At 50.2% G+C, this 3,289-nt stretch overlaps 1 non-coding gene across 1 annotated transcript; it reads right to left on the reverse strand.

Annotated features, from left to right (window-relative positions):
* Nucleotides 1–2,895: 2,895 nt before the first annotated feature.
* On the reverse strand, nt 2,896–3,060 carry LOC135038290 (U1 spliceosomal RNA). The gene has a single exon (XR_010232675.1). It is a non-coding gene; the product is annotated as a U1 spliceosomal RNA (small nuclear RNA).
* Nucleotides 3,061–3,289: the final 229 nt, after the last annotated feature.

The following is a 3,289-nucleotide window of genomic DNA, read 5'->3' on the forward strand; positions in this document are numbered from 1 at the left end:
AATCAATTCCTCCGTGGAGACATTCACCAGCAATTGCCTCCAGAAAGTACACAGGGATCTGAGATGGTGGATTCCAGTGGGGACGAATTAATAATCTGTGAGGGGGGCGATGTACACAGTGAAAGGGGTGAGGAATCGGAGGATGATGAGGTGGACATCTTGCCTCTGTAGAGCCAGTTTGTGCAAGGAGAGATTGATTGCTTCTTTTTTGGTGGGGGCCCAAACCAACCAGTCATTTCAGTCAGCCGTGTGGCAGACCCTGTTGCTGAAATGATGGGTTCGTCAATGTTTTTCTTTTCAATCTAAGCCCCTGCAGTTTTCTGTAAGAATCTGCTTCGCTATGATGATCAACAAGTCACAAGGGCAAACACTCAGGGCTGGAGGCGTAGATCTTAGGACCAGCTGCTACAAGCATGGCAAAGGTGTCACTATCATTGGTGACACCCAGAGAGGCAGCGAGGGAGATTGTAATGCAGTGCGCGCAGATAAGCAGCGCAATGGTAAAAAGGAGGCATGGTCTCATAGGTAGGGGTGTGGCCTGTTGGCCTGAATCTCCATTTTGTTGCTCCAGGTATCCCGGGGGTTGAGTGCTGCACCCGGGGACTAGTGTGTGAGTGGTGCTGGCTCCTGCACAGTGACAGAAACTGGGTGTTGCACGTAATGTCACAGTGAAACACCCATATTCTGTCACTGAAGAGGAGCCGGCACTTTGGTGTCACCCCCCTTGGCGGGTGACACTCGGGTGTGGGCCGCAACCCTGTTGTGATGCCACTGACCAATGGGAAGCTTTACGTGGCTTACCCATGTGTTAGTAGCCCCAAGCATCTTTTGTGTTAGTCCCTGAAGAAAAACTTCAAATATTTACAAATACATTTTGTAATCAATGGGCCTAATTCAGTAAGGATTGCTAATTCTGCTAAGTAACAGAATTTGCAATCCTTTGGTTCGCATGCTGGGGCCACCCAGCATGCCGCCTCCCTTCTTGACCACGCTGAAATTGCAGTCTCAGTGCAGTTCAGCGTGATCATAAAAAATGGGTTAGCCTCCTGTTGGTGCAGACTGTATGTGTGCGCAGGAAGCCGCCACCATTTTTGTGATCGCAGCTGCTGCATGTGATGTCATGCAGCAGCTCTGACCACGCCTCCTGTTTCTCCGTTGCCGACCCCATTTTGAAGCCCTGCCCATGCACCGCTCCATCTCCGACTTGGAAATGGAGTGTTGCTGACCCCCCCCCCAGCACTGATTGACAGTCAGAAGCGATCGCATTATCTGCGGGGTGCCGCAGAAAATGCAGGCGCATGCGTATGCTCTTAGCAATTTTTGCAGTTGGATTGCTTATTGCGATTGCAATCCAACCTGAATCAGGCTCTATTACCTATCACAATGCACTGCGGGTAGTACAAAATGGGGTTAATATAAGAGAAAACCCCCCCAGAGATGTGCTCCTTAACTGTCCCTGGTGGCTAGTGGAGCGGCTGCCCAGTAATCAGTGTCCACGCCAGTGAGCACATGGCCCGCCCCCTACAGCCATGCTGGATCACGGTATAGTGTGGGCACAGAAGTCCCTTACCTCCCTTTCATCAGCGGCCTCGTGATCCCGGAGGGCGGTGTGTGTGTGACTGACCTTAGGAAGAAACCGGAGCCTCCGCTGCAGTGACCCAGCAACCAGGGCACGGGAGTATACTGCGCCGCTGGGAGTGATGGAGCTGCAGTAAAGATGTCTATTAGACCTAACCTGCTGCAGCCCTTGTAGATTCTTATAAAAAAAAGTTCTTCTTTTCTTGTCAAAATTAATAGCTAAGAATAGGCTGCCTGAGGCAGCCCCCTGTTAAGTGGCCTGCTACTGAAGGCACCAACTACAAACTGAGCTCCCTGTTCATAGAAGCGAGGTTATAGAGGAGGGGGCGCTGAGCATCTTGGGAACAGTCAAAAGCTTTGAGCCTGTTGGTGCCTCAGATCAAGATCCTACTCTACACCCCAATGTGAATCCTTGTGGAGTCCAGTGTACCCCACAGAAGAAATTAATGTGTCACACCCATTGGCAGCAACATTAGAATAGCTGCTGATGGGCACAATTGAGAAAGGAAGGGGGGAAAACATTTGAATCCAGCACATATATGTAATTTGAATATGTAATTTGTACCTTCCTACTTTAAAATGTAATGGATGAACCTCACCCTGTGAGAACTATCTTCATGATCAAGAGATCTCATACGCAAGAAAAGCATGTGTTGGGATAGGGCTGTGGAGGGCGGCTGCTCGGGCACCCCCCCGTCAAGTTAAGGAGATTCAACTGAGGAAGCACAAGGGAACTCTTGTCTGGGGACAACAACTGCAGGGAGACCACATCTTTTCAGATGAACATGAGAGGGCGGAAGGCTGCCTAATACTGAAGTACCCTCAAACATCAAACCATATGCAACAACTAGTACAAGCATTCCTGGGGAAAGGTCTGCAGCAGACGGATTTGCATACGGTGATGTCATCCAAGCAATTAGCCAAAGTTGGCTGGAACCCTCATCTGCATATGAAAAGAGAAAAGGGGCGCTTGGATGACCCCTAGTTCGCATTGAACACCCCCACCCTCCTTTGGTGTGGGGCTCATGTTGGCCATGCCCCAGCCCCTGAAGCATTCAAGCTGATTTCTTGCAGCAGCTGGGCACTGTAACAGCTCCAGAGCTGCTCTGTAAGGCAAATAAAAGGGTGTGGGCCCTGCAACACCACCTGTAGTTCGCATTGTGCGTTGGAAGGCACAAAGTAAGCAGACGGGAGAAGTCAGGATAGTGCGCAAGGGCATAGAAGGGAGGGGCTCAAGAAAAGAGAAGTGGAAACAGACAGCAAACTAGGCTGGAGAGAAACCTGAGACAATGAGATCTGAATTATACCAGAGCCAACCAGGGGAAAGCACAAATGCAGTCCCCCCCCTACCACAAATTATGCAGTCGAGTTTCCCACATTTGGGGAAATCACAGAGGTCAGCATACCCAGAATGCAATGAATGAACCTCACCCTGGGAAAACAATCTTCATGACCATGGTATCACCTAAGCATAATAAGTATGATTTGAGATAGGGCTGGGGAGGGCCGCTGCTCAGGCACACCTCCGTCAAGTAAAGGAGATTCAACTGAGGCAGCACAAGGGAACTCTCATCTCGGGACAACAACTGCAGGGAGAACACATTTTCAGACGAATGTGGGAGGGCAGAAGGCTGCCTAATACTGAAGCACCCCCCAAACAACAAACCAAATGCAACAACTAGTGCAAGCATTCCTGGGGGAAGGCCTGCAG

The sequence above is a fragment of the Pseudophryne corroboree genome, unplaced genomic scaffold (genome assembly GCF_028390025.1).
Source record: "Pseudophryne corroboree isolate aPseCor3 unplaced genomic scaffold, aPseCor3.hap2 scaffold_705, whole genome shotgun sequence".
Taxonomy (NCBI): domain Eukaryota; kingdom Metazoa; phylum Chordata; class Amphibia; order Anura; family Myobatrachidae; genus Pseudophryne; species Pseudophryne corroboree.